General features: G+C 40.7%; 2 pseudogenes; one reads left to right on the top strand and one right to left on the bottom strand.

Moving 5' to 3' along the window:
- Positions 1–4,788: 4,788 nt before the first annotated feature.
- On the bottom strand, positions 4,789–5,733 carry LOC102873845 (annotated as a pseudogene).
- A 1-nt stretch (position 5,734) lies between these two features.
- LOC102874248 lies at positions 5,735–7,818 on the top strand (annotated as a pseudogene).
- Positions 7,819–12,507: the final 4,689 nt, after the last annotated feature.

Raw genomic sequence — 12,507 nt, forward strand, 5'->3', positions numbered from 1 at the left:
AATCGGGATGGGTGTGTCAGAGGCGGTGCGGTTGGCGCAGGATAGAGCAGGGTTTAGAGCTGTTGTGCATAGGGTCGCTATGAGTCGGAAATGACTCGATGGCACATAACAACAACCTAATAATTACAATAATACCTAATCATATATCCCTTTTAAACAGTTCTCTCTCTCTCTCATCTGTTTCAATGCAGTATACATAATTTATCCCATCTTTCTCAGTCTCCCCCCAACCCTGATGTCAGTCCCGTTTTACAACAGTGGCACTAAGCAGTTTTTGTCCTTTTGTTACTAAGATATTTCACTCAGCATAATGTCCTCCAGGGTCACCCACTGTGTATATTTCATGAGTTCCTTGTTTTTCAATGCAGTGTAGTATTCCGTTCTCTTTCCATTCTTTGGTGATGGACACTTAGGCTGTTTCAAACTCTTTGCCATTGTGAACAAAGCGGCAATAAAAATGAGTGAGCATATATCTACTTGGGTGGCAGTTATGGTTCCTTTAGGATATATTCCCTGTAGTGGAATTGCTGGGTCAAATGGTATTTCTATTTGCAAATTTTTGAGAAAGTGCCATTCTGCCTTCCAGAGTAGTTGCACCATTTTACACTCCCACTAACAGTAAATAGGGGTTCCAGTTACTCCACTACCTCACCAGCATTTGTTGTTTGCTGTTCTGTTAAATTTTGCTATTCTTACTGGGGTGAGCTGATATCTTATAGTTGTTTTTCAAGACACTTTTTTATTTCATATTTTATTTCTTCTACTATCCATGCATGTTCAAGCATGGTGCTGTTCAGCTTCCTAATGTATGGGGGATTTTTTCTCATGTAGCCTCTTGTTATTAATTTCTAATTTTGTAACATTGTGGTCTGAGAAAATGCTTTGTATATTTTCTATGGTTTTTTAATTTATTGAGGCTTGCTTTGTGACCTAAAAAAGAAAAATTACCTGTTCTGGAGAATGTACCGTGAAGAAGAACATATACTGAGCTTTTTTGGTATACATTAGCTTGTATAGATCTATGAGACTGAATTGGTTGATTAGATTGTTTAAATCTTCAGCATCTCTGTTGATTTTCTTCCTGGTAGTTCTGTCTTTTCTTGAGAGTGATGTATTAAATTCTCCTATGACTACTGTGATGTTATCTATTTCTTTGTTTCATTTATGTTAATGTTTACTTTGTATATTTTACAGCTCTATCATTTGACGCATAGATACTTATTATGGTTATGTCCTCTTGTTCTATTGACACTGACCTTCCTTATCCTTTGGGATGGTTTTTACATTGAAATTTATTTTATCAGAGAATAATATTGTTTCTCTTGCTTTTTCCTGATTGCCATTTGCTTAGTGTATTTTTTTCCACCCTTTGATTTTTAATCTTTATCTTCACTTTTCAGGTGTCTTTCTTATAGACAGTATATTAATGGCTTTTGCTTTTTTATCCAATCTGCTCCTCTTTTTCTCTTCACTTCTGCATTTACACCATTCACATCCAGTATAATCACTGAGCGCAAGATTTTATTCCTATTACTTTGTTGAGTTCTTTTTGGTGTTGTTTCTGGTTACTTTGATCTATCCTGCTTTCTGTGGCATCTGTGTAAAAAGGACTTCCTTCAGTATTTCCTGCAATGCTGGTGTTTTGTTTACAAACTCCCTTAGTTTCTTCTTTTCTTAGAATATCTTGGTCTCTCTATCATATTTGCTGGACAGTTTTTCTGGGTACAGTATTCTTGGTTGACAGTTGTGTTCTTTGAGTGTTCGATAAATGTCCTTCCACTGTCTTCTTGCTCACATGGTTTCTACTGAGAAATCCACACTTCATCTTATCTGCTCTCCCTTATAGGTTATGCTTCATTTTTCTCTAGCTGCTTTCAGAATTTTCTCCTTCTCTTTGGTTCTGGTAAATTTGACTATTGTCAAATAATCTTGGTATTTTTCTTTTAGGATCTATTCTACATGGGGTTCACTCAGCTTCTTGTATTCTCTCACTCTTCATTATGCCTGGAAAACTTTCTTCTAGTAACTCTTCTACAATTTCCTTGGTACCATTTTTTTGGCTTTTTCCTATTCTGTGATTCCAGTTATGTGCATGTTATTTCTCTTGATGGTGTCCCACATTATTTTTTTAGGCTTTCCTTTTTTATTCTTCTTTATGTTCTAGCTGATCAGTGCTGAGAGCTTTATCTTCTATTTTGCTGGTTTTGTGCTCCATTTTCTCAACTCTGTTCATATGTCCCTCCAACATGTTGACAGCATCTGTGACACTGGTCCTCATATTCTGGATTGCAGTTCCTTGTTTTTCCAGAGCTTCAAATCCCTTGTTTGTTTTATCTGCATTGTCTTACATTTAATTTCTTCTTGGCTTTTGCTTGTGAAATTCTGTAATTCTTTAAGTTTGTCTTTCACCCATTAAAAATATCCAATCATTATTTTTTTTAACTCTGTACCAGAAAATTCCATCAGACTTTCTAGCTTCAGGAAATTAATTGATTCTGTGTTCTGATCACTTTTTTTGGCTTCTTGCTTTGGTTCTGTGTAGGGTGTGAAGTAGTCTGCTTCTTCTGTGTCATTGCTGTGTTAGTTTTTTCTTGGCATGACCTTAGTCTGATGTTTTGGGTTGGTAGCTCACTGCTCTAGAATAGGGAAGGGTAGCCCACTCTGTCTGAATTTCTCTCTGATCCTTGGGCTCAAGGGAAGACTTGTTTCAATTGGGGAGCTCAATACACTACTAGGGAAGGACAACTTACCCTGCGCCTACCTTTCTAGTCCTGTGAAAAAATTAGCTGGGACTGGGTGGCCAACTGCTTCTGTTCCTTTCTCTTTGATCCTGTAGCTAATTTTTCTGGGGTGGATGGCTTGCATTTTCTGACTATAGCACTCTCACCTGAAGTCTGTTGTCCTCCGTGGTCTGTGGAGTGGTGCAGCCAGATTCCCCAGCTCTTTTTGCCACTCTCTCTGACAGTCCAGGAGGACTTTGTCTATGTCCTCTGCTCCAGGACTGCATTTCTGTAACTGCTGATTGCTTGAGCCTTCAAGTTAGAGTGCATGGCTGGCACAGCAGGATGATGCCCAGGCAAAAGAAATGTCTTGCTGGATCCTGAGTGTTGGTTTGTCCCTCCCTTGGCCCAAGGGCCTATGGCCCTCAGGCCTGCAGCTAAGCGGAGACCAAAAGGGTTTGCTCTGTATCTACTGGCTGTTGGCGGGTGCTAGAGGTGCCAGAGGGGTGGTTGAGAATAAAAGGTGGAGTCACCTGTTCAAGATGAGCTCTGAATTTGCAGCCAGCACCCACAGTGAAGAAGGATCCAAAAGGGTGTGTTCTGCATCTCAAATACATGCTTTTAACTGCTTGGGTGACCATTTTAATGGTGAACTCCAGGTCACAACACATTAACTGTCGGTTTAACTACACCAAAGTTTCTGTAGAAAATGTTTTCTCTGTCCCCAAGCAATCTTCTAATGTAAATTTTGAATGGAACCTGACATCACCCTGAAGGAATTCTAAACTTCAACACTGTTACCAAAACGGCTTCAGAGTAGACTAATTTTACACAGTACATCTTCAAAAGACATTTATTCAATATCATGATCAGACTATTATTACATTTAGTAATCAACAGCACGGCTGCAAAAACAAAAAAAAAAGACTACATTAATACCCTTTTGGTTAAAACAACTATGAGATATCATCTCACACCACTAAGAATAGCACAATTTAACAGAACAGCAAACAACAAATTATGGCGAGGTTATGGAGAAACTGGAACCCTTATTGGTGGGAGTGTAAAATGGTGCAACCACTGTGGAAGATGGTATGGCACTGTCTCAAAAAGTTGCAAATAACAATACCATTTAACCCGGCAATTCCACTACTGGGAATATACCCCAAAGAGACCATAACTGACATCCAAGCCGATATATGCACACCCATGTTTATTGCAGCTCTGTTCACAATAGCAAGGAGTTGGAAACAATCTAAGTGTCCAACAACAAACGAATGGATAGAGAAGCTCTGGTATATTCTCACAATGGAATACTATGCTGCACTGAAAAACAAGGAACTCATGCAATATTATTCAAAATGGGTGACTCTGGAGGACATTATGCTCAGTGAAGTATCTCAGTCACAAAATGACAAATACTGCATGGTTCCACTGTTGTAAAACAGGACTGACATTGGGGTTGGGGAGAGACTGCGAAAGATGGTTCAATAATGTATACTGCATTGAAACAGATGAGGGAGAGAACTGTTAAAAATGGATATGTGATTAGGTATTTTTGTCATGACAGGAGTCCAGAACGAAGGCTGCATAGTGGAGTGGACCTGAGGGAGGGTTTGTAAAACAATGAAATAATTTTTCTTTTACTTTCCAAAGAGGGTAGTGTACTAGGGGGGAGGGTTGGGAGGGGAGAAAATTGCAACAATGAATAAATGGAAACCCAAAGTCTCTGTAAATTTTCATTGAAATTAAAAATAAATTTTAAAAAAAAGAAAGAAAAGGTATGAAGATAGAATGTAAAAAAACCACTAAAACCAACTTTTGGCTTTGGAATGTTTTACACTTTGCCCCAAACAGAAACTAAAATAACCTGTTATAGAATTAGTCACAAATACAGCCCTCAAGGTTTTTTTGTCCATACATGAGTATTATTTAAAACATCTTCTTTGTAGCAGCTAGGCCCTGCCACCATTGTTTTTGCCTGAGTTCACAAATCTGTTGTAACTTGTAGCTTCCCTGTCATTTCTCTTGCTCTCCTCTCCTGCTAAGCTTTGTTTCCAGCAAATTATTAAATATGCTTGTTATTGCTGTAGCTACTGCTACCGCTTTAACTTTCATAGCCACCTTGGTTTTACTGTGGTTTGGCAAAATATTGACCTCCACCACCATAAGGGCCAGGGCTTCTGCCTCCAAAGTTTCTTCCGTTTATAGACCCAAAATTTGAAGATTGATTGTTGTAATTGCCAAAATCATTGTAGTTTCCACTACCTCCAAAGTTGTTTCCATATTTATCAAATCCATCATTACCCTCTCCACTGCATCCATATCCTCCACCACCATGGCTGCCACCAAAGCCACCTTGTCCACTGAAATTTCCTCCTTGACTACCACCAGAATTTCCAGAACCACTTCGACCTCTTTGGCTGCAAAAGGCACTGGCCTTCTCTCACTTTGACAGGGCTTTCCATACTTCACACTTGTATGTATTCACAATATTGTATTGTATTGACCATATGGTATTTCTGAATTATGATTTTATCTACAGAATCATGGTCACCAAAAGTTACAAAAGCAACTGTTCTTTCCAAGACTGTTCTTGCCACTGTCTTGGTCAGTCATGATTTCAGTCACTTCAACTTTTCCATACTGCTCAAAATAATCTTGTAAGTGATGTTCTTCAGTATCTTCTTTAATTCCACCAACAAAAATCTTTTTCACAGCTAAGTGTCTTTGAGAATCTTCTCTTAATATAGCCCTCTTAGGTTCCATGACCCTTCCATTCACCTTGTGGAGCCTTGCATTCATGGCAGCACCTACCTCTTAAAACTGCTGAGTATGTAACAAACTCAAAGTCTCTGGAGTGCTTAGTATTTGGATCTCTCATTACCACACAGTCCATGAGTGTCCCTCATTGCTCAAAATGGCTCCTCAGACTATGATCTGTTGTTTTAAAGGTCAGCCCTCCCACGAATTGTTTCCACAGCTGTTGTGGCTCTTTAGGAGACTCTGACATGATGGTGGTGGTAATAAACACTTTAGGGATGCTTCCTGAGTAGTGTTCTCCAGCAGAAAGGCTTCCATCTTCTTTTTTCCATCTTCCTATAGCATTCAAGATTTTGCCCACAGCTGGCAGTCTGAAGTGGTGGCCAGCTGCTACAGGGGCTGGAGGTGTGATGAGCTGAGAAGCCACCCCCTCAGGTACAGTGTCTCACAGAGTTTCATGCAGCCTTGGGGGCATATGTCTGATCTGAGTTCTTGTCACAGCCCTTGCATCACATCAGGAGGATTGCCCGTGCCTATCATTTGGAGCCAGGAATGCTTCATGTATAACACAATGTCAGTAGATGCCACTTGTCTTCCAGAGCACTGTGCCTTTATTTTTTTTTAACAATTTGCCACTGCCGCCTCAGCCTCCTGGAGACCCCGTGGTGGCCTGAGGGGCCCGCCACTGCCTCTATGGCTTGTGCTCCAGGCCGAGGGGCTCAGCGTGAACCTCTACCTGAACGAGGACAAGGTGCGATGGCTGACTGGTCTTGAGGCAGAACTTTATTATGTGAGAAACAACCTTATTAGCCATTATATGCTATCCTTTTACCTGTTAGTAGACAAATAACGTGCATTTAACTTGGCATACAAAGTTCAAGGTTGAATATAAGCGCAGATTTAAAATAGATAATTGTGTGGTTATGGGTATGCCCCTGGTCAACATTTTTATTCAGGGGGGAAGTTCCACATACTTTATCAGTGTTTCAGGTTGACTCTCCTGCACTGGCAAAGTAGATTATAAGGTGATGATACTCTTGCAGCTCAATTTGACAGTAAATTCTTTAAAAAAATTTACAATCTTAGATTTTAAATGAAGGAAAATGTGCTACAAAAAAAAGTGGAAACTTTAGCATTGCACAAAAACACTAGAACTTTTTATGATCTTGTGCATGCAGCTCCTACCACTTCTACTCGTGTTTTATGTCAGTGTAGGGGTTTGCTGTGCAGTAATATTTTTTATAGTAATAATATGAGTTGTTTTGCACCTTCATAGTACAAAAAGGGTTGAACAAGATGACAGTGTCTATGCCAGAATAGTTTCCAGAGGCTGTCCCTGCCATTCACCCAGAAAACTCAGTATCTGTGAGCTGACATGTCCAACAATGCAGCTCCTCAGGTTGTCTATCCTACTTTGCAGTTTGAAAAGAACGACCTGAAAAGTGTCACTCTTTTGGAGGCCAAAGCCAAGGTGAAGGATATAGCTATATCCAGGGAGCAGATAACCCTAAAAGATGTTCTCCATGAAGGTACTTTTGAATGTATTTTCCATGGAATTTTAAAAGATGGGAAAAGTTCCAAATAAAAAAAAAACAAGCATTTGTGAAGAGTCAAAGATCAAGCTTTTGAAGTTCACATGACAACGGTGCCCACCGAAAGGTATAAGCTAAGAGGTCTTCATCACAGAATATTCTTCCTAATGCGAATGTGTATATTGAAGAAGGAGAAAAGCTCCTGGTGATGTTGCTTTGGGGAGATCCACCTGAGAGATTCCAGTTGAATTTGGGAAATCTGGAATTGTTCTTACTGCAGTGCAAATTAGAAGAAACAAATAATCCTCAGGCAATTTCCCAACAACACCTGGTACACATGGCCATTCAGATTGCTTATGGAAAGAGCTATCTGGCTAGAAGGGAAGTCATCCACAAAGATCTGCCTGCGAGGAACTGTGTCATTGATGATACACTTCAAATCAAGATCACATATAATGTCTTTCCAGAGACTTGTTCCCCATGGGCTATCACTCACTGTTTGGAGAACAATGAAAACAAGCCAGTTCAGTGGATGGCTCTTCAAAGTCTAGTTAATAATGAGTTTTCCAGTGCTAGTGATGTGTGGGCCTTCAGAGTGACACTGTCGAAGCTTATGACCCTGGGACAAATGCCGTATGTGGACATACTTTGAGATGGCCACCTATCTGAAAGATGGTTACCCTGATGAACTTTTTGCTGTGATAGCCTATTGCTGGGTCTTAGATCCGTAGAAGAGGCCCAAGTCCCAGCAGCTGGTACAGTGTCTCACAGAGTTTCATGCAGCCTTGGGGGCATATGTCTGATCTGAGTTTTTGTCACAGCCCATGCATCACATCAGGAGGACTGCCTGTGCCTATCATTTGGAGCCAGGAATGCTTCATGTATAACACAATGTCAGTAGATGTCACTTGTCTTCCAGAGCACTGTGCCTTAAGAATGCTTTAGCATCAAAACTTTTTAATACAGACCTAACAATGTAGAATATTTTCTAGATATCACTTTTGTTAGGTTGAACTGCAAAGTTTCTTTGTAATTTTAAAATTTTTTTTTGCCGAAAGATTTTTTCTTTTATTATTTTGTGTGTGTGTACCGTCAAATAGGATCTGACTGGTACAGGAGGAGATTGTCTTTGTCTCTCCTTCTCCAGCAGAGCATCTGGTGGATTCAAACCGTGAGCCTCTAGGATTGCAGTGCTGCTTCTTGCCATTAAGCCACCAGAGCTCCCTCAAAAGATTTATAAAACAAAGATATTTTGGACTATGGATACATTTTTATAAAATAAACTGTTGAAACACATATATTTGGAATAGCTACCTTAGTGTCAGCTGCTTTTTTATTTTTCACTTCATCAAGGTAATCACCATTACAGCTTTTGTTTGTTTGTTTGTTTACACATTTTGATCACTCATCTGGGAAATGACTTGTCTTCAAGATGCAGTATTTAAGAAAAAAGAAGCAATATAAAAAGATAGCTGGTTTGCCTACATCAAGAAAAGGTACTATTGGGGGAAGAAAACTGCTTAAGCAGCTCAATTTTTTAAAATGTTTAATACTTACTAGAAGCGGACAGCTCCTGTGTGCAAAGTGTTTTGTTCTGTTTTTGGGCTTTTTATAACATAGAGTTTTTCTTTCTTATATTTAGAGAAGCAGCTGGGCTTAGGCCTTCTTAAACTGGTTACAAATGAACTTTTCTATGAGCCAGAAAGAGGTTTGGAGTAGGTCAATAGCAAGCAGTGGCAATTTTATTTCTTTTTACTCCCTGGAAAAGGAGACACTGTAATTCCAGAAATTGAAGTAACCCCTCCAAGGTTAAGGATCCCTTTGTGTACCTAGAATAATACTATGCACAGCGTGGGTGGGGGAAAAAAGGAAACTGGTATATTTTGTATTTGTCTTCAAGGCTGCCTTAAATATGTGTTTTCAAACACTTGAAAAATTAAAGGATTTGGTTTTATATTTTTAAAAAAAATTTGCCCACAGTATTGCAACTAGAGTCTTGAATTTGCTCTTCAGTTCTTACAGTTTGAGAAATGGTAAGCATGTTTTTCCCTTTTGGTTTTCTAACTCCAACTCTAGGCACATTGTGTTATAATACTTTGTTTTCATGAGCTGCCCATTGAAATATGCTGTTCTGCTGTCTTCAGCATTTCTCCCCTTTGTTTTAGTTTCTTTACATTATTATACAAGTTTCAAAGTCTCTTCTGAACTGGGATTCTAGCAAAAGTATTTTTTATTAAAATAAAAACTATTATTATAGACTTCTCGTAGCCTATAATTTTAAGCACTGCAAAGAAACAACCAGAACGTCAAAAAACAATGAGTATACACTAATGCTGACCTTTAATTCTCATTCCCAGGAGCACTCTCTCCTGGTCATATAGGTCTACCCACCATTAGCTAAATACTTCCTACCTTCAATATAATCCCAATATAGATACCAATTCTATTCTTAAATGAGATATAAAACACAATTTCCAATTTTATTTGGAACAGAAAGAGATCCTGAATAAGCGAAGTGTTACTGGAAAAGAGAAACAAGGCAGGAGATAACACACTCTCTCATCTCAAATCCTACTACACAGCTGTGGAGGTCAAGACAGCATAGTACTGGTACAACAAAAGACACACAAATCAATGGAAGAGACAACCCAGAAATCAGCTCATTGACAACCCAGAAATCAGCTCATCTATGATCAAATGATTTTTGACAAGGAGACAAAATCAGGTAAGTGGGGAAATTACAACCTTTTTAACAAATGGTGTTGGCAAAATTTGAAAACCATCTGCAAAACACTTAAGCAAGACACACACCCCACACCATAAACAAAAAACAACTCAAGGTGGATGAGGAACCTAGGAATAAAGCCAAAGACTATAAAATTCATCAGATAAAAGCTAACAACTCTAGAAGTCCTAATCAACAGCATGACCAGACTTCCACACATAATTGAAAACCTACAACCAGGAGATAATAAAGTAGATGAATGAGACCTTCTAAGAACCAAATCCACCGATCCAAGATGGCGGTGGAGGCGGAAACAACGTGGTGAGCTGCGGGAGCAGCAGACGACTTGGAACAGGGCCACTATGGCCTTCTACAGACTTCTATTTATTGATAATTGAACAGTTAAACAGCTGATGACTGTTCTTCAGTGAAGCTTGAGGCTCAACAACAGGAATTCAAGGATTCCCAAGGAGGAATGGGTGAGTCCCGCAGCTCCAAACCCCCTCCTGCAGAGCCCACACCATGCCGCACCGCTGCAGCAGCTCCATGAGGCTCCCACAGCCAGAACCTATGGATTCCCTCACCCAAGATGAATAGTAGGCACCAGGCCTCCCCAAGACTGGTACAGTGGAGCCGCCACACTGCCGCAAAGTGGACTTGTTCTGGCGAGAATCCTTGGAGCCAAGATGGCAGTGGCAGGGGAAGCCCGCCAGCCGCCCACATGCAAGATGAAGCACGGGAGACGGTGCGCGCCTGCTGGCCGGCCACACAGGGATGTGTGCCCCGCCGCCTGCAGGTTTGGGTTTCCTTGGACAGCCAGAGAAGATAATCACCGATACAATGGATTGTTGAAAGTCACTGTGAGTTGTCTACTTGATGACACTTAACAGTGGCAGCATGTCCAAGAGGACCGACATCCTAAATGCACCACATATTTTGATCTGTTGAAGGCTTCTGCCAAAGGCTGTTTAGACCTGGGGGGAACCTGTTCACAATTCTCAGGTTCCCTTTGCCATTTATAAAGGGAGAGGGCAGTGACACCTACTTCAAATTATAGTGTGACCACTTATGGGGGGGGTGGGTAAAAGTGGAGGTGCTGGAATTAGAGATGCTGTCCCTGGCCACATAGTCCTCGGTCAGGCGAGGGGACCAGATTGGGGTGGGGCCAGTTAGAGGGGGAGTGTACCAGCCAGCGCATGGGGGGTGTTGCCCTGCTTGGGGCGAGCCGTCACGGCCCTCTGCCCGGGGCAGACTGTCTTTGGCCCTCGGCTCGGGGCGAGCCATCATGGCCCTCAGGGGGAGCTCCTCAGTCCCCAGATAGTGCCATCTGACCCCTGGGTGTGGGAAAAAATGCCTAGGGTATCCAGAGAATTTTATCTAGGCTACTTTTCGCCACCCTCTCCCCCAGTAAATCTGAAAGCAACACCCCCCAAACCCCTCTATTTGTAACTCACAAGTTTGTTCTCTCTGGATTTGCTCCCTTTCCTATAGGTAACCTTAACACCGAGTTTTACTTCAGACCTGACCCTGAACCCAGTGCCAGTGACAAAAAGGAAACATAACTGCCAGCTAAAGAAGAAAACGAGGATGGAGCCTCTGGATTCAACCAGCCATCCCCACTGGACCCACCTGGGAAAACACTTTGCAGTCCAAAGGGGAGCAAATGACAGGAAAATATCTTCTAACAGAACAAGAAGGCAAGCAGCCTTAACCCAAGTTCACCAGTAAGGTGATAAAGTGTCCTCCCTTTCCCCCTTCACATCAACGCCCCTGTTCAGCATGAAGAAGCTAGAGAGTCTGCATCCAGTTCCCAAATAAATAAGACAGTTCATTAAAATACCAAAAAAAAAAAAGGAAGAAGAACCAAATCCCTATGCACATCAAAACCCTTCTCCAACAAGGTAAAAAGGAAACTCACAGAGAGGGAAAAAAATATTTGACAATGACATATCTGTTAAGGGACTCATATCTAAGATTATTATAGTACCTCCACTAGAAAAAAGTAAACAAACCAATTAATCACAAAATGGTTACAGGATATGAATAGACATTTCACCAAAGACATTCAGATGGCAAACAAACACTTGAAGAAATGTTCAAAATTCCTAGCTATCAGAGAAATGCAAATCAAAACTACTATGAGATATCATCTCACACCAGCAACAATAGCAAAGTTCAACAGGACAGAAAACAACAAATGCTGGTGAAGTTGTGGAGAGATGGGAAGGAAATATTCTTCACTGTGAATTGTTGTTGTATATTGTGGAGTTGGAACCGACCCAAAGCTCCCCTCCCTTCAGTAAGTTTTCAGAGACATTTAATCACACAGGAGGATACAGCCCATCTTGATCTTCCAATGGGTTTTCAGAGACAGTTAATCCCACAGAAGGAGATTGCTGATCTTTGCCCTGCACATTATCTGGTAGATTCGAGCCACATGCCTTCACAATTGCAGCATAGCTTCTTGTCACTAGGCCATCAGAGCTTGTTGCTGGTAGGAATGTAAAATAGTACAACCACTATGGAAGTTGGTCTAGTGCTTTCTTAGAAAGTTGGAAATTTGCCTTTTTAACAAATGGTGCTGGCAAAATTGGAAAAATATCTGCAGAAGACTCAAGCAAGATCCACACCTCACTCCATATACAAAAACAACTCAAGGTAGATCATGGATCTAGGACTAAAACCAAGGACTATAAACTTCATTAAAGAAAAGCTTGGAAGAATTCTAGTAGTCCTAGTCCAGAACATAAACAATCTCCCAAGTATC

Source organism: Elephantulus edwardii, unplaced genomic scaffold (assembly GCF_000299155.1).
Source record: "Elephantulus edwardii isolate Elephantulus edwardi_28Jun2011 unplaced genomic scaffold, EleEdw1.0 scaffold00178, whole genome shotgun sequence".
Classification (NCBI taxonomy): Eukaryota; Metazoa; Chordata; class Mammalia; order Macroscelidea; family Macroscelididae; genus Elephantulus; species Elephantulus edwardii.